This window comes from Delphinus delphis, chromosome 18 (genome assembly GCF_949987515.2).
Source record: "Delphinus delphis chromosome 18, mDelDel1.2, whole genome shotgun sequence".
NCBI lineage: Eukaryota > Metazoa > Chordata > Mammalia > Artiodactyla > Delphinidae > Delphinus > Delphinus delphis.
The window spans coordinates 57,257,061-57,280,924 of NC_082700.1; the positions used below are offsets into that span (position 1 = coordinate 57,257,061).

The following is a 23,864-nucleotide window of genomic DNA, read 5'->3' on the forward strand; positions in this document are numbered from 1 at the left end:
GCAGCTCTCATAGATTTTAAGTACTTGATCTGTGCCCATGAAATGTGCAGCTTTGGTTTCCAAGATTCCCTTAAGCAATAGATATATAATTCCCTCCACAGATTTTTTTTTTATAATGGTGGAGGCCCTAATGGCTTTTAATAGTCTGACTTGTGCCTACTTAAATTTTGATTTTGATGGTCAAAACAATTCACATTTTTTGACTTATTTCCCCAAGTCCCCCATTGATTTATGCATGGACTTGTCTCGAGGATTTGTGAGTCCCCTAACTGCTGTCACCTGTTGTGGACACTGGAATTCCTACTTCTTGAATCCCTAAATGGCTGCCACCCACTGCAGACTCCCACTATAACTACTTTGAAAATCTCATGGGGGCCCAGAACCATTCCGGGAACAATCTTTTTTAAACAACATTTGTTTGGATCGGAGAGCTGCATGCAAGGGAGAGGAGCTCAAATACGAGAGTGACACTGAGAGGAAGAGTGAACTCAAAGCGTTCAGAAGGCGCCTTGCCTGTGAGTATCCTCCTGCAGACCATTAGCAGTAGGCTTAGGATCCCACCCTCTTGACCAAAAACTGTTAAGGAATAATTAATAAAGACTATTTAGGGAATACAAACAAACTTTATTAAACACTTCTTAAACAGCACTGCAAAATAAGACAGAAGGTTTCTTTTATAGGATAAAGAGTATGGAACAAGGAAGAAAAAAAAATCTGATTGGTTGGGACTACACTATAAGTGTAAAGCCCAGAGTTAGCTTGGCGTTTGGGGACTGGATGACTGAATATACTGTGTTTCTGTTCAAGCACAGCATTTATTGGAACACAAAAGTTTGGTTTGCTGATATGGGAGCCTGGGCAGGAGAAATTTATTTCAACACTAGTAAGTACGTTTCATTTGAGAAAAAGTTTTCTTTAGGGCATTTACTCTATATGGAGTCATGCAGGTGATTCCTATGATGTATCCTACATATTAAGTGCTTCTACAATTCCAGCCAGGGCTTTGCCACAGAGTCAGATCAATCCCTGCTCCCAAAGCCAGTTATTATAGTTATTATAATGTTGGAAAGGTGATTCTGGAATTTCAGTAGTTATGCATATTAAATGGATATTTGGCTCAGTATATCCTGCCTGAAATCGATTTTCTTAGCACTGTACAATTAGTACTGATATAGTTAATACTTTAAGAACACTGCAGAAGTAGAAGTATCATTGTTAGGTAAGAGAAAATTCTAACTATGATAAGTCAATTTATAAAATGAAGAATTTAGAGTTTTGCATAATACTCTGGTCAAATATATCAATTGATATAATATTAAATACAGTGGGGATGACTTTCCAGGGTTAAACTATGGGTTTAACTATGGGGGTTAAACTATGGGGGTTTAACCCTAGTATTAACTTTGTGATAATTACACTTTCAAAAATCATGAGCTACCCTTTCAAAGGAGGAGATGGTATGTAGATTAATTTGTGTGTCAAATGATGACAAATTCCCAAACCACAAAATATTATAACTGAAAATATTCACTAGTAAAAAATAATTTAAAAGCTTTTGATCAGATAAAGAGTGTAGAAACAGTTTTTGTAAAAGCTGAATTGCATATAATTGGTTAGAATACCAAGATCCTTGACAAATTCAGAAGAGCAAAGACATGTAAGAAAAGGAAATCTATTTGGTATAGCTTTGCTTGCCCTAGTAACTACCAAAAGCTCAATTTCGTGACCTGCACTGGACAAAAAGGAATCATTTGGATTTAGAGACACAAGTACAACTAAAGACAAATTGCATTCCAATAAGCTCTTCTAGTATGTTTCCAATAAGAAAATCGCTAGATTTTGTAAAGGATCTTTTATTAGGATTTCAAAATTCTGAAGATTTCCAGAGTCGTTCCTGTTATAAGTAATGATATATTTTGGAACAATTTGAAAATTGGTTGTCTTTTTATCAGTTTGATTTATTTTGATTCTTTGATAGTCTCCCATGTCCTCAGATGTATGATGCTCTTGTTAATTATTTGAGACAGAATACTGAATTTGAAGGCCATTAACTTTGATTTTCTCTCTTTCTATTTTGATATAGTGTTTTTCACAGCACGTAATTATACTTTAGGCTTGATCAGGCAAAACTTCCTAAATAAGGAAAACTTTTAAAATATTTGAAGTTGGAGAGAAACACAGCAGTTGAAACCACAGAGACTAGAATAAGACATTACTACTCGACTAACATTTGCCTTGGTGATCAGCATCTTAGAATCATTTTGTGGTGAGCAGTATAACAGTGATCCTCTCACTTTCAGTGCTATAAGATGTAAAATCATGATATTTAGGGGATGACACAAAATATTCCTTCCTTCCCAAAGCTAAAGACACCAAAGGGCAGTGGAAAGCTAAAGCTTTTTTTCAAAATTAAGCTTACAAAATTATTTTTGTTTTTATAAACCTAAACTTATTTAATCATTAAGTTTAAAAGCTCTTTAAAGAGTGCTTAGTCCCATTTAAATATCGAGTTAAATATCTTAAAAGTATTTAAAACTACATTCATTAACTCAATTCCATTTTAAGTATTTCAATTTTCTGACAATAAAGAAAATCTCCTAAGTACTAAATACTGCTATAAAATTTAATAAAATAACCTTGCAAATAAGAGAACCATTAAGCCTCTTCACATATTTCAATATGTTGGGAATAAACACTGTAAGATTTCAGCTTAAGATAATCTTACACTTATTAATCTATTACAAATTCCAAATTACTCATAATGTTGTTACTCTAAACAGGCCTAACTTCATATACACATTTTAAGTACATAAAATACAAAATATGCACAAGCACTTTCCCATCAAAATTATTAATTTTTTTATTATTTTAAAACCTTCTATATCTTTAAGCCTCTCAAATTTTCTGTTATTGGATATTTTATTACCAAAATTTTGACTGAGACATGGAGCTTTACATACCCAGAGCCATTCTTCTGAACACAAACTAAGGAGGACATTAATTATGGTAGCTCTAGTAATTTGGCATTACCTTCTCAACTCTCTGCAGGCAAAAGATATATAATAGGATATTGTCTTCAGTCAGGCTCTCACTAAATGATTTAGTCTGGGCTGTCGATTATATACCAATTGATGTTGTTATTTTGAAGCTTATAGCTTGTTAATAAATGACATTTCTAAATGCTTAGAATGTGCCAGTTCTCAGTGTCTGGTCTGTCTTGGGGGCAACATTCAGTGACCAATGGATGGCACTTTCTGACATTCTCCATTGGAGGCCAGGGGAAAGCTCTAGCAAGTCATTCACCAAACACTATGTTATAAGTTCAATTTTTCTTGCATTGACAACCTATAATAATGAATAATTATGAGTGCAAGATTTATACTAAGATTTGCACTAGACAAATCATTCCTGTATTTCATTTAATTTCTAAGAATATTAGTACTCAAATTTTTCATCTATTCAAATTATTTTAAGTTCATTAAATCTTATCTTCCTTTGGATTTAGTTTTCTCTATTTCCCCCTCCCCCCCAAGTTTTCTAAGGCAGAAGTTTTGGTTACTGATTTAAGACCTTTCTCCTTTTTTAACAGAGGCATTTTCAGATATAAATTTCCCTCTGAGCACTAATTTTGCTGCATCCTATAAGTGTTGGTTTATTGTTTTTTTTAATTAATTATAAATAGCTTCCTAATTTCCTTCATGATTTCTTATTAATTTTAGTTTGAGTTGAATTTTGACCTATATTGTTGCAGTAATAGGAAAGGCTCATTTTCTGGTTAATGTGTATAATCACAGTCTATTATTAACAATGTATCTCAATGATCTTTTTTTATGTTTCCTTTTATTCTTTACCTAGAGATATTATGCTCAGAGAGCAAAATAATAAAACTCAATTTTAAAATGGCATTCCATTAGACTCATTGTTTCCTTCATGTATAATAGGTCCTTGACTTTAACTATAATGTTTTTTGTTGTTTTGTTTTGTTTATAAAGGTGAATATAATCATTACAATCAAACTAAAAAGCAGGAGGAAAAATATCTTACAATAACAACAGCTATATGAAACTTTAGTTTGAATTTTCCTGATCATGCAAAAATGTCTAATTAAAATTTAATTAGTATATGTTCCAATTTGCCCTTCTTAATTGTCCAAAATAATTATATGACATATTTAACTGAAATTTATATTTTTATGTTAATCGGTGACAATGTCTCAAAATAAATAATTTCTGATTTTAATTTCCAGATGAATTCTGTGCTTGCACATTATAATGAGACACCCTTTCAGAAGTGTGTCCAGAGAAAACCTAAAGAATTTTAAACACAATTATACACTCTAGTGTGTTGTTTAAGCCTTGTTTCAATAAGACTCTAAATATAATTTTTAAACTGCTGATTGAATTCCCTTCAATTATCCTACATCTAGTCAAGTTTTATAATTTTATTTTTATTTGTCTCTTTTCCCATGCATTATAGGAATAATCCATTAGAGGGCAGGACCTAATTAATTAGAATCTTCAGGGAGTAATATGAACATTCCATTTAAATTCTGCTTACTTAAAGACTAATTAGAAAGTCCCTTTTTTTGTTTCTATGCTCTGGGGGGAAAGAAAAACACTCAGAGAATACTTTAATGGCTACAGAAAGTATAATTTATAAATTATGTATGATAATTAAATTATATTTTCTTTCTGTGATCATTCTTAACATTACTTTTACAGAATAAAGGAGCTTAAAATTTATATATATGAATGCATAAAATCAGTTTATTAATAATTAACAAATGCTATTTGATTCTCGTAGCATTTTTTACATCAAAATAATATTTGAATCAACAGCTGTGTTTGAATATTTTTCACTTAGATAAACACTTAATTTGAATTTTTACCTTTTAAAAATAATTGTTACAATTCCTATTATAATTTCAGATATATAATTGGCACTCAGTGAAAAGTGAGCTTACAATTTTTAATTTAAATGTATCTAGAGATCTTATGACTTAACATTTTAAATAGGGGTACGTGAACATGCCAAAACTATTCTATCCCACTGCCATAAATTTGAAGCAAGGTGTTACTTCAGTCAGTGTGGACCTATGGTTAAAAGTAGATGGGTCAAGTTACAAAATCTATACACAAGAAAATAACTGTATTTATTAAAAACATAGTGAAAGACAGAGTGATCTGATTATATGTATAGAAAATCATTAACCAATATCATAAATATTTAGAAGCTTAATATTTATTTTAGCTGCTTCCATGTATGAGTCTATGTAAATGCTAAGTCTTTTACATATTATTAAATTGTCAACAGTTTTTTTTAAATGCATTTAGATTGTGTAAACTGTTAGCCCATAAATAAGAGCCATTTAAGTAACTGTTCTTAGTTTATCTGATTAGTTTTAGGTAGTTAACACCATATTGACTTACCAAGATGCAGTTCTCAGTGATAATAACCATACTCTCTAAAAACGACGTATTTTTCTTATGCTTAAACTAATACATTTTTCAACTGTTAAGTAACATTGAAATGATATCACTTGGATTTGTAATCAGAGATAAAATAAAAAGAAATTAAGTGAAAAATTAAATAGGAGAGGCAGGGTAATGAACAGCAGTCTAAGGAATATATCTTTTCTCTTTGCTCAACTGACACGAGGATCTAGAGGACTGCCCTCCAAACTTAAGATTACAGTGACGTATCTTTGTCTTGCATTGGACTTGGGTTTCTTACTTAAGAAATTATGATATTGGATTTGATTTTCAATAAGATTTTTTTGTATAATTTATTACATAACTACTTGTACTCTGTAGTTGCTTATAACAAAAGTTTATTTGAGAGTATTCATTACTTTTATTACCATTTAAAATTTTCCCATATTTTATGAATTTGTTATGCTTAATTCTGAATGAAATCACCAGGTAAGTGGAACTGCCATGCTTTTAACAGGTGAAGATAAATAAAAACACTTGAGACATCTTATGCTGTTTTGTGTTAAAAGTAAAGGGATTATAGTGGTGCCAGCATTATATTAAGAACAAATGATTACATTCTCCATGACAGGTTTAAAGAAATACAATTAGTAGGATATCAAAAAATATAAGATCAAGATGCTGGTGTTGATCATTGGTCTGAAAAATGCTGAAATGTGGAAAAATGAGGAAGACAGAGAACTGAGCTAAGAGAGATTGTCCTAGTGGAGCTGCCTGCATTGTAGGTGTTCGGTGGGTGAGAGATATATAGTTTTTCTGAGAGAGTTATATGGACATGAGTGTAGGTTTATTGGTATTCAATGGTCTTATCTGAGAGGGTCATATACCAGGTAAGGAGAGGTTGAATTCCAAATGGAATGGAAATGACCACACATGTCCATAAGTAGCTAAGCTCTGGACACACTTCCTGCACTAGCACCTGTGCGTGGAGGCTTCCCCAGACCCTCCAGAAGTCAGCAACGCATCCTTATGAGAGAGCTAGATTTTGTATGCCTGTCATATAGAGAAAACAAATCCCAGGCCAGTGATATACAAAGAATCAGCAAATCAACAGATGATTATAGGTAGTTATGCTAGAAAAACCAGTAAACAAATACATTTTTATTTCAGAACAAATGAGATCCACAAAGACCAAGGGCGCAATGATACAGCATAATATGTCTCCTTTATCCCACTCAGAGCTATCGGGACCATATATATCCAGCCTTCATGGGAAGAGTAAGAGGGATTAAGATATTATGTTGACATTTTAAAGAGACACTAAGTCTCTTACCATATTACTAAAAACTAAAACTAAAAATATTACCATAAACTAAAATATCTTAATAATCAACATTATATAGGCAGCTATTGGAAGCAGGTTGAGCTATCAATAAAGGAGACCATTTATCAGGAAAAAAAAGTTGTTCGACAGAGCATGGTTGATAACAGTTACTGGAAAAAATAAGACCACATCATATTTATGCTTCAACAAATTGAGATTTTGAAACAAATTTATGTGCCTTATGTATATATATATATATATACACACACACACACATATATATTCATATATATACATACATCTATAGATATGTGTGTGTAAGGTAACCATTTTTCTACCTGTCTGCTCCTTAAAAATTTCTACAGATATTAGAATATATATAACAGACATTCTAATTGATATAATACACATAAAATTAATGAATTTATAAAATTTTATGAATTTTATATTGCATAATAAATATAAATTTACTATATTAAAATGTATATGATAAAATAGTCATAATAATTGAAATTATGCTATTATTTCATTGTTACTTGTATGAGAAGAGCAGCGGCATCGCTCTCTAACGTAGGACATGTTTTATCTTCATTCAAACTGCAAGCAGATTTGCCATGGGGACATCCTGCCAGACCAAGGGTGTAAAACTCAAAAAGCTTTAAATCCCTGTAGATTTTGTCTGGTTTATCCTCATCTTCAAGGTCATAATTATTCAAAAACCTGAGAAATATATTACCTAAGGGACTGATAGAAATCATATAGTCTACTCACTTTAATACTAAAAGGTTTACTTTCTTATGAAATTAGAAACTTTCACAAAAACTAAAACCAACAGAAGAGATGTATTCAAGCAAAGTTAATAAAAATGCCCTACAGCTATGATCTGTAAGATTGGAGTCAATGGGAATTGAATGCGTCACTTTACACTATCTTGCAGTACTCACATCTTTTGAATTTTTAAAGTTGAAATAAAACCTAACCTGAAACTTTACCTTTGAATGTCAGTGGAAGACATTTTAAATCTTTTATAACTGTGTACTTTCAGATTTCTAAATAAAGTGAGACAGAGCTTTTAAACAAAATAATTTTCAGCTACTTTATTATTAAAATATTGTTTTAACCATAATTATGAAGAAAGATAAGCTACTATGTTTTACATTAAATTATAATTAATCCTTAAAAATAATCTCTTTCCATCATGAATTTTCCCAATAATGATAGTATAGGAAGCAACAGTAATGCAAATGTGTGATTTAGAAGTTTTTTCTTCTCAGTTCAATTATTCAATCTGCAACTATTTTCTGATTGTCCACTACTCTTAGGCATAATGAATGTGGCAGTAGAAAAATTATTTCTTCGGTCTTCCAACTGGGGATAAATTGATAATAAATACATAAATGACACACCATATGCCACTAGGGGATGTGAATAAGACTAAAGCAAATTAAGAGGCTAGAAATAAAAGGGATGGGGTGAGGGTATAACCAGTTTCATGGTCATTTGACCTGTTCAGTCACAAGGGCCCTGCATTCAGAAGGACCCTGTGTTTGCCTTAATGCTCTGCTTTTACTGTTTTAAAGTTCTTAACCATTTTTGAACACAGGACAACATATTTCATTTTGCTCAGGGCTCCACAAATTATGCAGCCAGTTCCAGGTAAGATTATTTTAGATAGTGTGGCTCAGGAAAAGCATATCTAAGTAGAAACTTAAGAAATTCTGGAGTGTTTCATGCAGCAGTGCCGTCCTCAATATCTACGAGAACATTCCAGAGGGAATCATTAGTAAAACATGCTGTGGAAGTTGGAAGAGTAACAGAAAGTTTAGTATGGGTGAAGGAGAGAGAACAGTGTGGTAGGGTCTTGGAAGCAGGGAGTGGGGGCAGATCAGATGGTTTTCTGGTTCAGTGTAAGCACTTTGTATTTTAGCTTGACTGAGATAAAAGCCTTTGAAGGATTTGGAGGAGAGTAACATGATCTGTAACATTTTTGAGAAGGATCGGTTTATATGTATAAGGACACTATTGCCCTAATCTAGACAGGAGTTGATATGTAGAGATAAACTCTAATGGGATGAATGTGGAACCAGGAAGATGAGAGACTAACTTCAACTGTCTAAGGAACATAAAAAGGTGAAACAGGGAACAACTCGAAGCCCAGTTTCTGCAATCAGGCTATGGAAAAGTCTAAAACTGCTCGCAACGTGTCTAGTAGGAGTATATTTGTGAATGTTTTAGTTGTGCTTGGGGTTGGGATGGAATGAGAGATAAAGGATAGTAGGAATAACCCACAAGGCATCTCATACACTGTCATCAGGACATGGCATTTTCCTACCTTCTTTGCCCAGTGTCACTCACCACGGTCATTATTTTGACTAAGGCTTAGTTTATTGTCTCCCTGATCCACATCCCGCAAAAAAAGGTTTTGTTTTTGTTTTTATGAGTATCCCTGGGAAGTAAAAAATCCAAATTTGGGGGCCTTAACTTGGACCTACATATCCAAAATATTTGGGAGGTAGTTTACAGGAATACATATATTTATACAAAACATTCCCAGTGCTTCTTTTCTTCATGCAATTACTTCAGTGAATTTTTGAAAATCAATAGACTACATAAGTCAGGGTCTCTCTTTGTACGCTCTAGTCCATCCCATTGATCTATGTGTTTATCCTTATGCCGATACCACACTGCCTTGATTACTGTAGCTTTACAATAATTCCTGAAATCAATATGTGTAAGTCCTTCAAATTTGATCTTCATTTAAAACAAAAATTTTGGCTCTTCTAGATCATTACCTTTTCCTATAAACGTTAAAGTAATATTTTTAATTTATTCAAAAAAGCCTATTAGGATATTGATGATATTGCACTACATCTATAAAAAATTTTTCAGAGGATTGTCATCATAACAATATTTAGTCCTCCAATCCATAATTACAGTATATTTCTCCCTTTATTTAGGACTTATTTAAACCCCATTTGGAATATTTAATATTTTCCATTATGCAGATTTTACACATCTTCTCTTAAATTTATTCCTATATCAATTTTAATAATATTGTGAATAGGGCTTTTAAAAATATTTTCTAATTTTTCATTTCTAGTATATAGTTATACAATTGATGGATTTCTATTGACCTTATGTCCTGTTCTCATGTCAAATTCATGGATTAGCTTTGTCAAATATTTGTGAACTCCTTAGGTTTTTCTATACAATTGATGATGCAGATAAAGAGAGTGTTTTACTTCTTTCTGTACAATTTATATAATTTTTGTTTCTTTTCTTACCTTATTACATTGGCTAGAATCTTGAACAGACTTTTATATACATGTGATAAAAGCAGATATCTTTGTATTTTTTCCTGATGTTAGGTAGAAAGTAGTGAATTTACCAATGAGTATGATGCTAATAAATGATGTGCTAGTCAGCCTTTAAGATTCTTCGTATAGTTAAGATTACAAAAACTAAATTCTGTTTAACTCAAACCATTATATAATTATGGATGCATTTTAAAGGGATTTAATTCGATAAAGAGATGATGGCTTCTGGGATGATTTTGTTTTTATTTTTTAGTAAATCTGATATAAATGTGTCCATAGTTCCTCTTTAAACTGGAATACCTATCATCTATTTTCCTATTGTGAGATTTTAATCTATCTATTTCAAGATAAGATTTAAATCCCTTTCAGAACAAAAGATATATTTGAGGAAATATTTAGGAAAAAACACTACAGTGTTAATTCATATTATACATGCATTTGAACAGTAAGGATCCATAGAAATAAAAAAAAATTATACAGGTTTGGTGATTCACTCTTAGAATTGTTTTTGTGACAAAAAATGCAGGGTATTGGAACTGTAGATAATTCAAGTAAATAATTTTTATTAGCAACTAATTGTTAGTAACATGAAATATTTTAATAAGAAATCAAAGGCTATGACCCTGGATGAAAACTCCATGCAAATTAGAATTCGTTTGCCTACTATGCAAGGGAGAAAGTAAATAAACACAATATTGGATGTTTCAGAAATAGAATGCAGATATTTAATATGATCACTAAGTAGATTTTGTGGTCTGTGGAAGCTAGGAAATGGAGCCAATTTCATGTATATTTTCAATTTTGGTTAGCAGATAGAGTGGTTCAAAATCATTATATATGATGTATGATATTCTCTAATGTTTGTGGTATATATTAAATAATTTATGCATTTATTTCTGAATGGGAATAGTAATCACTTGATAGCTTTCCTAATGTATTATATTTATCAAAATCTTTTTATATTGGTAGATCGGGTATAGTGAACTACTTGACTTGGCTTCATAACATGTTAACAAAAACAAAACAAACAAACAAAAAAAACAGAAACAAAATACTCCATTCTGCTTTTATTTCTAAATGATTGTTAGGATTACTTCATTTTTGAACAAAGAGCTGTGAAAAAGGAATGCTACTCACATTATGAGATTTTCATACACATATACTATATTAATAGTATACTATAATATATAAATATAATGATTAAAATATGTGATATATAATATGATTCCAAACATTTTGTTTATATAAAGAGTCAAAACCTTTTATTTATCAGCCAATCACAATAGCTTTTTACATGCTGATAAATTAAATTTACTAGAAAGAAATAGTTGAATCTACAAGAATTTAGTACCTATCCTCACTGAAGCAAATGATCAAAAAGACTAGGTCCCACTTTATAAAGATGCAAATTTGGGGAGATAACCCAGTGAATGGGGAAAATAAAAGAGCTGCACATTTAATCAAAGGGGTGGAGAGAACACAAACGCAATGAGGACAATAGACACTGAAAAAACACTGAACACCTTTCCCATGCTCCAGCTGCCATGCTTGTTCACAGGATGAACTTACACTCCACAATATTCTTCAATACAAGCATGGTTTTTTTTCCCATTTACCCAGCAAGAGCCAAGCAATGGCTTTAAAGAACTGAATTCTACCATATGTATGGCTTGCCACGTACAATGGGAGCAAATACTTAAATATCCTGCCTTGTAATATATAAGGGCTTCCTTGGATTGGTTACTTCTCTTTCTTTGTCCACTGAATCCTTGGATGTGTCATTCTGATAAAAGAGCCTTAGCTCTTATGATTGCATAAGAGCGGATTTTGAAGGTTTTTTTCTTTCATCAGAAAATTACTTTTCACAAGCCACTTATCAATAGAAAATCACACTGAGAATGTCTAAGCTATGATATCTCTAAAATAAAGGCCCCATGTTGCAACCCTGAGAACACAAACCAAAATATTCAGGCTTAAGTTTGGATGTTCAACTGTGATTAGATATTGAATAGGAGGAATAGATATACTTCTGGCTTATCCTGTGTGGTTGATCTCATTCTGACTTTACAGTCTCTGACATCTTTCCAAATTTTTCTTCACTAAAGTCTTTCTGAACTTCAACTGAACCACAAAGCTCTGTAAAAACTGTACATATAATACAGCCTCAAGTCCTCTCCTGCTCCAGAAGCTCACAGTTTTGTGGAGGCATTTATGGCCTCCTGAGGTGAAAAAAAGCTGGAGTGAGATAGTGCTAAGAAGAGATTTTAATCCTGCTGAGAGAAGCTGAGAGCAGATGTTCATATTTTAGTCTGAGAAAAGCACAGAATTACTTACTATTATTTGTGTGATATGCTTGTGTCTGACATTTCAATATTCCCATTCATTCATTCAATGATGAAGTTGTTTCATATATGTGTAAAGAATTAAACTAGAATGTTAATAAAATTTACTTTTCCTTTATGAACTGTTTGGGAAAAGCAAAAGTTGCTTAGTTTTTGTATATAAAACTATAGTGAAGTGTGTGCTGAAAAAAAATTAATCTACTTGTTAAAATCCATGAGATAATTTTCAAATCACAGAAATAATCATTCCTAAAGAGTCTATTTGATTTCAAGGAATTTCTGTCATTTTATCCAAAGAGTTCATTTTCCCTTATAGGAGTTTGCGAAGTGTCTAAAAAAGTTATTTGTGTGAATTTTATTCAAATTTTTGTGTTATTGGCAATAGTTATCCACAGTAAATTCTCTTGAAACCTTTTAAAATAAATAGCATATTGCCTCTACCACTTTACAAGCCCAAGCAAGCACACTCACTATAATGTATTTAATTTAGTTAGTATTTTTGATGGTTGACTATGAAAGAAAAGAAAGAGAGGAAGGAAGGGAGAAAAAGGAAGAAGGAAACTAATGGGTATTTTATTCATGGATACAAGGACCACCACAAGGCAATTAGTAAAGGTTTTCAAAGACACAAGTGCTGTGTCTGTTAATATTACATTATTACTGTGTAAAATGTTGATTGAAAAAAAGAGCATATATGCACCAAAACTGCCTTAATATTTCCCTCACCTTAACTAAACTTTAGACAGACTTCTTTCCTTCTGTACCCTCCTGACTTCCCTCTCACACCTGCCCTTATAATATCCAGATAGCCTGACCACAGAGCTCCTTCTCTGTTTTCTTAGATCATTTACTATGGAAAACTTAAACTTGTAAATTTTTTCTCTGTCCCTTTTGGAATATAAATCTTTTTTTTTCCAGTGACATCCAGTTTACTATTGAAAAGACAAAAAATCTTGTAATTACTCTAATTTTCTACTTTATAATTTACAATTTATACCACAGTCCATGTGTCTTTGATCATCAGTAAGCATTCTTCCTTTCACTCTGATTATACAGTAAATACCTCAATGGCAAGGGTCATGTATCATACTTCCTTTATGTTCTACCTGGTTTCTTTCTTTTTTCTCTTTAAAATAAAAATTGTATATATTTCAAATGTACCACATGATGATTTGATATACATGTGCATAATGAAACAATTGTTATAGTCATACAGTCAAGCTAATTAACATATTATATCCTCACCTTTGTGTGTGTGTGTGTGTGTGAGAGCACAGGAAATCTATCTTATCAAATGTCCAGTATATAATACAGTATTATTAACTGTAGTCATCATGTTGTACATTAGATATGTAGATATGTGTTGTACATTAGATATGTACATTAGATATGTAATATATGTTGTACATTAGACATGTTTTCATCCTGCAAAACTGCAACTTTGTACCCTTTGACCAACATCTCCCCATTTCCCCCACCTCCCTGTCTCTGGTAACCACCATTCTATTCTCTGCTTCTGTATTCAACATTTTTAGATTCCAAATATAAGTGAGATCCTGTAGTTCTTTATCTTTCTGTATCTGGCTTGTTTCATTTAGCATAATGCCTACCAGGTTCATTCATATTGTTGCAAATGGCACGATCTCCTTTTTTCTTTTAAAGGTGAATAGTATCTATAACTATATATCACAATTTCTTAAATATCTCTTAAGTTACCTGCCAGTTTTATAACCCAGGACCATCTTTCTCAAGCACCTGGGAGTCATCTTTTTGGTATGTAATCATCAAGGAAGACTGCCCTATCCTTTCCTCTCTATGAGAGGATAGGAGCCTAATTTCAATGGGTGCCTTGCTCAAAGTTGTAAAAGTATTTCTCGCCATGAAGATAAGAGAAAGTTCCTTTTTCTTCAGGTAAGACTGATTAGCAAACACAGATAGCCTATGATACCATAACCAAAGCCCCTAAAAATGCTCCTGACTTAGGAAGCCTCATAAATAGAATGATCATATAAGGCAATTTTGAGAGTAAAAGAGGGTGCTTTTAAGAATTATTCTGTATCAGACATAGAAAACAAACTTATGGTTATCAAAGGGGAAGGGGGGGTGGATAATGTATATAAAATAGATAACAAACAAAGACCTGCTGTATAGCACAGGGAGCTATACTCAATATTTTATAATAACCTATAAGGGAAAAGAATCTGAAAAAAATATATATGTATAACTGAATCACTTTTCTGTACACCTGAAATTACCAAAACATTGTAAATCAACTATACCTAAATTAAAAAAAAAATTATGGGAAAACTTGCATGAGCCTCTTAGATAGCCTCATCTACCAGAGGGCAGACAACGGAAGCAAGAACTACAATCCTGCAGTTCCTGTGGAACTACAGTTCCACAGTCCTACAATGTGGAACAAAAACCACATTCACAGAAAGATAGACAAGATGAAAAGGCAGAGGGCAATGTACCAGATGAAGGAACATGACAAAACCCCAGAAAAACAACTAAATGAAGTGGAGATAGGCAACCTTCCAGAAAAAGAATTCAGAATAATGATAGTGAAGATGAGCCAGGACCTCGGAAAAACAATGGAGGCAAAGATCGAGAAGATGCAAGAAATGTTAAACAAAGACCTAGAAGAATTAAAGAACAAACAAACAGAGATGAACAATACGATAACTGAAATGAAAACTACACTAGAAGGAATCAATAGCAGAATAACTGAGGCAGAAGAACGGATAAGTGACCTGGAAGACAGAATTGTGGAATTCACTGCTGTGGAACAGAATAAAGAAAAAAGAATGAAAAGAAATGAAGACAGCCTAAGAGACCTCTGGGACAACATTGAACGCAACAACATTCACATTATAGGGGTCCCAGAAGGAGAAGAGAGAGAGAAAGGACCAGAGAAAATATTTGAAGAAATTATAGTTGAAAACTTCCCTAACATGGGAAAGGAAATAGCCACCCAAGTTCAGGAAGCACAGAGAGTTCCATACAGGATAAACCCAAGGAGAAACACACTGAGACACATAGTAATCGAATTGGCGACAAAGAAAAATTATTGAAAGCAGCAAGGGAAAAACAACAAATAACATACAAGGGAATTCCCATAAGGTTAATAGCTGATTTCTCAGCAGAAACTCTACAAGCCAGAAGGGAGTGGCATGATATACTACAAGTGATGAAAGGGAAGAACCTACAACCAAGATTACTCTACCCAGCAAGGATCTCATTCAGATTTGATGGAGAAATCAAAAGCTTTACAGACAAGCAAAAGCTAAGAGAATTCAGCACCACCAAACTAGCTGTACAACAAATGTGAAAGGAACTTCTCTAAGTGGGAAACACAAGAGAAGAAAAGGACCTACAAAAACAAACCCAAAACAATTAAGAAAATGGTCATAGGAACATACATATCGATAATTACCTTAAACGTGAATGGATTAAATGCTCCAGCAAAAGACACAGGCTTGCTGAATGGATACAAAAACAAGACCCATATATATGCTGTCTACAAGAGACCCACTTCAGACCTAGGGACACAAACAGATTGAAAGTGAGGGAATGGAAAAAGATATTCCATGCAAATGGAAATCAAAAGAAAGCTGGAGTAGCAATTCTCATGTCAGATAAAATAGACTTTAAAATAAAGAATGTTACAAGAGACAAGGAAGAACACTACATAATGATCAAGGGATCAATCCAAGAAGAAGATATAACAATTATAAATATATATGCACCCAGCATAGGAGCACCACAATACATAAGGCAACTGTTAATAGCTATAAAAGAGGAAATCGACAGTAACACAATAATAGTGGGGGACTTTAACACCTAACTTACACCAATGGACAGATCATCCAAAATGAAAATAAATAAGGAAATGGAAGCTTTAAATGACACAATAGACCAGATAGATTTAATTGATATTTATAGGACATTCCATCCAAAAACAGCAGATTACACTTTCTTCTCAAATGCACACAGAACATTCTCCAGGATAGATCACATCTTGGGTCACATATCAAGCCACAGTAAATTTAAGAAAATTGAAATCATATCAAGCATCTTTTCTGACCACAACGCTATGATATTAGAAATGAATTACAATGGAAAAAAACGTAAAAACCACAAACATATGGAGGGTAAACAATATGTTACTAAAAAACCAAGAGATCACTGAAGAAATCAAAGAGTAAATCAGAGAATACCTAGAGACAAATGACAATGAAAATACGATGATCCAAAACCTGTGAGATGCAACAAAAGCAGTTCTAAGAAGGAAGTTTATAGCTATACAAGCCTACCTCAAGAAACAAGAAAAATCTCAAATAAACAATCTAGCCTTAAACCTAAAGGAACTAGAGAAAGAAGAACAAGCAAACCCCAAAGTTAGTAGAAGGAAAGAAATCATAAAGATCAGAACAGAAATAAAAAATAGAAACAAAGAAAACAATAGCAAAGATCAATAAAACTAAAAGCTGGTTGTTTGAGAAGATAAACAAAATTGATAAACCATTAGCCAGACTAAAGGCCAGAGCTTTTCAAACTTCCATAAGAAAGTGGATGTGTACTCTTTAAATATACATCCTGAAATTTAAACTCCATCATGGCTGACATCACTTTTTTACATAACCATACCTTGGAGTAAGAGACTAAAAACGGTAGGTCTAACTATAAATGTGTTCACCTAAATGCTGGTTGTTACATTATAGGGGAAGAAGAGTATTCTAAATTCTGGGGGAAATGGCAATCTGACAGAAATACTAAAGTACTGACTCTTGAATCAAAAGAGTTGATTATGAAGGGCTTCAACAAGTCTATGTCTAGAATGAAAGAAAATATCAGAAAATTGTTTTTAGTTACTTACTGCTGTAATTCTAAAATAAACCTAAATGGTTGTTTATATGCCTAAATATTCAATTCATCATAGATGCAACTAATGCATGTGATTATTTTTTCTCTCAAACTAAAAGATTTATTTAAATAGATAACAGCAAATATATGCCATATATTATATTTTCAGACCCAATACATGAGTATATGAACACATTCTTGTATTGGAGATTTAAATACTACAACACAAAATCTGAAATTAGTTTGGCTCACACACACATATGCAAACACACACAGACTCACTCTGGAAAAACGTAAGTGGATAATTTTTGACTAAAGTTTTAAAGCATGTTTCTCATTCAAACATTGTGGCATATTGAAATTTGAAATGTTATTGGTTACTTTTCTTCTGAATTTTCCCATATTTTTATCTAAATCACACATGCATAGATATGTTTTATATGCTGAAATAAATAATAGCATCGGATGTAGAGTAGCTAAAAACAGTTTCTATCCTTGCTATGAACTGAATAGTTATATGTGTTTTTAGCAAAAATTACTGCCTTTGTTGAATGTCCTATAATACAATGCTGGAAAAATAAAATTCTGGAAATAATGTATTTTTAAGGAATGGCAATGATATATATTAAAATTTTATTTCACACATTTATATCAATTTTCTCTATATGATTTACATAATTATTCTGTCAAATTAAATTTGACAGTTTTGGATACTCAGAGCAAATCAAATATGGCAAGTAAATGGTTCAAGTCAAATGTAAAATCCTATGTTTAATTACAAAAAAAAAAAGATTTCGATATTTCTAGGACTAATGCTAAGGTGCTTCTTGTTTTAGTCTTAACATTTAAATAAACTTTCACCATAGAATTATGCCCTCCTAAAATGTGACTGATATTATACTAAGGAGGATGAATGTACCTTCAGGCAATGGTACTGGCTAATCTTTGTCTTCTATTATTTGCTTTTAATATTAATGTCTTCTTAATATTTGGAATACAAAATCAACATTTTGCTATGTTTATCAGATATGTAGCTGAGTAACAGACTAACCTCAAACAAGTTTCCTAAGTATTTTTACACTACTTTTTATTTTAAACAATATGAAAATCATATCAAATTATTTTAAAAAATGAGGGATCAGGCATATTTAGTCTTATAATTTCCTAAGAAAATAAAGCTGTGGTATCTATTGGAAAACTAAATATAAAATTGGTTATATAATTTTCAGTAAGTAACAAAAGTATACAAACTGGATGTTAATTAGAAATATCTATAATTTTGAACCTATTTATAAAAGAGCAACTATTAAATACTAGTGGATAGCTAAAAATCCTTTATATGGAATTTAATTGGATTATAAAACTAATATACCTCAAAAAAGCAACATATTATATGAAAGACACTCAGGTTTTTTTTCTTGAACATTTATGCTAAATTATACCTTTTTTCATAAGTAAATACAAAGCAGCAAGCTGCCTTCTGACATTTGAACAAGTTTTCTTTTACTTTCATGATTGTTCTGCTCTCAATTGCTGTATTGCTCAGTTTTATTTAACATGAAATAAACAACCATATCATATAATGATGATTTTTAAAGCAAGATTACAGCATAAAAATAAGATAGGTATAATGATTGTGGTCATCAGAGTAATCAAGTGATTTTTCCTTTCAAAACAAGATAGCATGTTTCACTAACTCACTAAATTTATCAAGGATTACTGTGCTCATGTTTGGAAGAGATAGGTATAATTTTCTCTGTGAATTTAATCTAAGCAATCACTTACACAATATAAATTCTTTGAAATTTCCTATCACTTTTCTCATTTAATGTCTGGTGATAACAGCTAAGATATTTGCTTGTTAATAGTTTTCCTGGTTAATGAGTGTTTCCAACTATTTCTTAGTATATTTATCAATCATATCTTGAAAATTCAAGCTTAACCTATTTTCAGAAAAATGAATTTGTGAGCATAGTTAAAGTGTTGGCATAGGTGCATAGACAAGAAAAAACAAACGAAAAAAAAACAACACGAATTGGCTGACATATGGGCATAAAGTGGTAAAAAGATTCTTGCTCTGATTAATTCTGTGTAGACTCTAGATCACATGATGCTTGATTCATCTTGATTTATCTGAAAGAACGATTCAACTTTTACTGAGTGGCCCTATAAAATCATGCCAAACTGAATTAATTTGTTACAATTATGTGCATCACAGTTAACAACAGATAGCATAGATAACAATGAAAAAGTATTCTCTTTGTTAGAAATTTTGTGTAATGAATATCGTTAATCCAAAGTATGGGACTTCCCCAGTGGCGCAGTGGTTAAGAATCAGCCTGCCAATGCAGGGGACACAGGTTCGAGCCCTGGTCCAGGAAGCTCCCACATGCCACGGAGCAACTAAGCCCATGCACCACAACTACTGAGCCTGCGCTTTAGAGCCCGCGAGCCTCAACTACTGAAGCCCACGTACCACAACTAGTGAAGCCCACGTACCACAACTACTGAAGCCCGCGCGCCTAGAGCCCGTGCTCCACAACAAGAGAAGCCACTGCAATAAGAAGCCCATGCACCGCAACAGAGTAGCCCCTGCTCTCTGCAGCTAGAGAAAGCCCATGCACAGCAATGAAGACCCAATGCAGCCAAAAATAAATAAATTAAATTTTAAAAAAAGTATGGATGGAAATAATGACAGAATATAAACAAGTATTATATCTTAACAGTTTAATGAACAGAGTTCATTAAAATTATGCCTAAGACTGTTGATTTATTAAATGTTTTAAACCTGTTAAACAGAAACCCTACATACAATGTAACACTGAATACAAACTAGTAAACTTGCAATATCATTAACTGAATGTAAACATCATGGATTTTAATTCAATAAATATATTAATTTTTGCCTTATTCTTTCCGGAGTTAACTGTACTTTGTTACATATATTTTGTTGTTGTTGTTCTAGTTTCCCCCAGATCAAAAATAAAGTGAAACAAAACAAAAATAGCAGACAATGCAGAATCTGATTTATTCCTGATAAAATCTTGCTCTAATCACAGGTACTTGCTTGTCAATTCAAGGACATTCTGAGGACTGTGTATCTTTTGTCACAAAATTTTACTTGTTACATAATGGCACACTTTCATCCCATTATTAATATCATATCTATAAAACTTTAAGATGTATGTATATATTCCTCATTAACAATTTATTGTAATTTGTAGAGCCACCAGAAATTTTCATCTCTCATGAAATAAGGGGTTCAATTTGCAAAGTTGCTTTTCTTTCAGGATATTTTGTTAATTCAGCATTAGTGAATATACTATCGGAATATAATCCATTTAATGGCATATTGTATATGACCATATCATTTTCAGCATACTTATTGTATGTGACCTTAAAACTGACTGGTTTACTCACATGTTTCATTTAACTTTTTTTTTTTTTTTTTTTTTTTTTTTGCGGTACACGGGCCTGTCACCGTTGCGGCCTCTCCCGTTGCGGAGCACAGGCTCCGAACGCGCAGGCTCAGCGGCCATGGCTCACGGGCCCAGCCGCTCCGCGGCATGTGGGATCTTCCCGGACCGGGGCACGAACCCGTGTCCTCTGCATCGGCAGGCAGACTCTCAACCACTGCGCCACCAGGGAAGCCCCTAACTATTTTTTACTTATACAATAAAAGAAGAATATATTGGAACATAAACTACCATATATTTTACAAAGGAAACAAAAAATCTATAACATTTCACTACTTAATCAAATCAACAAATATAGACTTATATAATTATAATCAACCTCTACATTATCACTGCCTTAAGCCTACATATTGATATTTGTTTGTAAAATATCATTATGAATTCATGAGGTTCTACTAAGTTACTTTACTTGTCCTGACTGATTTCATTATCATTATTATTATTTTTTTTGCGGTACGCGGGCCTCTCACTGTTGTGGCCTCTCCCGTTGCGGAGCACAGGCTCCCGACGCACAGGCTGAGCGGCCATGGCTCATGGGCCCAGCCGCTCTGCGGCATGTGGGATCTTCCCGGACCGGGGCACGAACCCGCGTCCCCTGCATCGGCAGGCAGACTCAACCACTGCGCCACCAGGGAAGCCCCCATTATCATTATTCTTATTTGATGTTTCCAGTATTACAACTTACTGAAAATGAGCCCTTTAGCATTCTACTTGATCTTACCACTGCCTTGTGCTTTTCTTCAAAGCATCTCTAGTTCTAGTGATAATAGCATATTTCAGATCCATCTTGATTTTTATTGCTTCAAGGCATAAAATCAACTACTGTCCAAGAATTTCTGGTTTCCTTAACAGCTAATAATTTTAGGGAAGGTATCTAAAAGACTCTTGATTATACGGGTCTGAATCATAGAGACAAATTCTCAGCAAAATTTTTAATAAATAAAAATTTTAAATAAAGTCTTAGGAGCAATTTAGATCACCTACACAGTCATTCAGAGAGCAATTTAGATCACCTACACAGTCATTCAGAGAGCAAAGCGGATGAGCATTTAGCTTTGACACAATCTAATATTTACAAGTCTGGTAAAGGAGGACAGAGCAGCAAGGGACACTGAGAATGAACAGCCAACAAAGTAGGAAGGCAGCCTGGAGGCTGTTGTGCTCCAGAAGCAAGTGGAAAGGTTTCTCAAAAGGGACGAAATGATCAACAGTATTAAATACTGTTCCAATCTAAAGTAGATGTGGAATTAATTAGATTAATGATGATATCATGGTCATTGGTGATTATGGCAAAAATTGCCTTTTATGAATTATTGGGGCCAAAATTGAGGCCAACTTGAGAAATGATTAGAATGTAAAACATTAGATATAATATATGTATAGAAGTTACTTTGGCTGGGAAAGTTATGACATAGTGACAGTAGTCACTAAAATAAAAATAGTTTAAAGGAATATTTCAGATTCTGTTGTCTTTTCATTATCAACATTGGTAACCTTGAGATATGTTTAAATTAGAATTGTCATTTTGAATGTTCACATCAAGATATACTGTAATTTGATTTATGAGAACTTCTTGAAGAAATTAAATGGATAACAAGCATGTAGTTTATCATAAGTGATAGGTTTTGACATTTTAAATGAAGGGAAAATTATAGGCAGAGTGTAAAGTGTCATATGTTAATAAAAAATTAGCAAATATTTTGTCTATTTGCAGTATATATTTTATAATGATAATAGTATAAGATATACATTCATAAATTATTCAGACATATGAAAATAAGTTTAAGGTTAAAAAAATAGATTGGTTAGTATTGTGTTTTTGATTATATTATTTCAATATATATCATTTTTTTGTAAACACAGTATGTTGAAATCTGTGTAACTAGAGGATAAAGGCTTCCTTTAGGAATATTTTTATCCACTTCCCTAAATATAATGCTGAAATGGATGTATATATTTTAATAAGTGCTATCCAATATCTTTTACTGAAATTGATTTTATTTCCTTTACCAAGAGAAAGGGTGATGATAGGATGTGTTGCAGACAAAGGCGATGTCAAAAAAAGACAGATGATCACTACCCAGAAAACAAGTGGACATTTTCTTGTCGACTCTTGTCTCTTCTGTCAGAAAAATTCCTCTGAGGTTTCAGGCTTTCAAAATACTTGACACAATATTTTAGAAATGGCTAACACTGATGCAGAACACAGTATAAAATATGAGATTTATTTTTATTTAAGTTTCCAATTTCTATATGTCACTATTAACTTTGTTCACTCAAAATACAAAGATCATTGCTTCACCTGAGTGTTCCTCTGAATAATAGTTTTGCCTTAAAAGTCAAACATGTACCTTTCATTTGGTTCTCTGACTGAATATATCAAAGTTCTTGGTTCATGATAAAATAAATTATATTTATTTTCTCTGTTGTAAGAATTATTTTGGATTTTTTAATTTATCTGGTGATCACTCAATTTATCTCATAAAATGAACATGTTTTTTTAAAAATTGGTTAATTGTCTAAAGAAAGGTCTTTGCTACCTTATTTTCTTGTTAAACATGTTTCTTTCTATGGTTAATTTGGAGACAAATCTTTGCCAGTTAATCTCCATTGTAGAAAAAAAAAAGTTTTTTGCACTAGAGGTAGGTGAATATTTAATTTTCTAATTAATCAGATTAATGAAAGCAAATACAGTTTATATTAGGGCACAGGGTGATAATTTGCTTACCCTGTAGCTTGTCCTTGGAACGCTTAAATAAATGTAATCTTTGCGAATGTCAAAGGCTTATGCACAAGTCAACAAATTTTATCATCTACTTTTTAAAACTCTAAAGCACTTACCATTCTAAAGTATCATTCACATATCACTTGCCATCTGTATTTATTGTCTTTCCTACAAAATCATGAGCTCTTGATTGTCAAATGTGTTCTGATAGAAAAATTTTGATTCAAAGAGGGCATATTTGGCAGGGGCAAAGTCATTTCAGGGCTAAATTTTTATTTAAAAACCTGCAAAATGAATGTACTATAGCTAAGTTATCTGGATAACATTGTTAACTAGAATAAAATATTTTAATTTGGTATTTCGAATCATCAAAAGAGTAGAG

General features: G+C 32.5%; 1 long non-coding RNA gene across 1 annotated transcript in view; it reads left to right on the forward strand.

Moving 5' to 3' along the window:
• The first annotated feature begins 401 nt into the window (after positions 1-401).
• LOC132413949 (uncharacterized) overlaps positions 402-23,864 on the forward strand; it is a 160,248-nt gene continuing 136,785 nt past the window's right edge. The window contains exon 1 of the long non-coding RNA XR_009516851.1: positions 402-515. This is a non-coding gene — a long non-coding RNA (uncharacterized lncRNA). The remainder of the gene's footprint in view (positions 516-23,864) is intronic.